The following is an 888-nucleotide window of genomic DNA, read 5'->3' as shown; positions in this document are numbered from 1 at the left end:
CCGGCGGGGGGGGGGGGGGGCGACGAAGCAGGCGTTGGCGCTCGGCCATCCCATGCGAGAGGTGGGATTTGCCCCTAGGAGTCCAAGGCCATCATTCCAGCGTGAAAATCATACGAATTCATGAGGATCCGTGGTTTGGAGTCATGTTTTTGCGCGGTTGTGGTCAGTGTTCCCTCTAAGCTGAGTGAGTGTGAGCTAGCTCACAGTTTTTTAGCCTCCAGCTCACACATTTTTGTCCCAGCTCAGGAAGGACGGCTCCGGAGCAAACTAATTCACGCAGTCGCCAAATCGCTCGCTTACAGCCTGAATGCCAGTAGCTCACAAAGTAGAATTTTTGCTCACAAGACTCCACAGCTTAGAGGGAACATTGGTTGTGGTGCCACGGATCTGTGGGTGCGCGATTTCCGTGGTGCCCCTTGTAGACTAAGCACATGACCTACACTAGGAAGCTGTGGTGGCTCAAGTGGTTAAGATGCTGACCTGCAGGCTGTGGAAGGTCGGTAGTTCAGCACTTCGAGACCCGAGTGTGCCGCATGACGGAGTGAGCTCCCGTCTCTAGTTCCAGCTCCTGCCAACCTAGCAGTTCGAAAGCAAGAAATTGCAAGTAGATAAATAGGTACCACTTCGGTGGGAAGAAGGTAACAGCGTTCCGTGCGCCTTGGTGTTTAGTCCTGCCGGCCACATGACCACGGAAACGTCTTCGGACAGCGCTGGCTCTTCGGCTTGGAAACGGAGATGAGCCACCCTAGCAGTTCGAAAGCCAGAAACTGCAAGTAGATAAATAGGGACCACTTCGGTGGGAAGGGAACAGCGTTCCGTGCGCCTTGGTGTTTCGTCATGCCGGCCACATGACCACGGAAATGTCTTCGGACAGCGCTGGCTCTTCGG

Source organism: Gekko japonicus, unplaced genomic scaffold (assembly GCF_001447785.1).
Source record: "Gekko japonicus isolate JY-2015 unplaced genomic scaffold, Gekko_japonicus_V1.1 scaffold131, whole genome shotgun sequence".
NCBI lineage: Eukaryota > Metazoa > Chordata > Lepidosauria > Squamata > Gekkonidae > Gekko > Gekko japonicus.
This window is presented reverse-complemented; position numbering follows the sequence as displayed.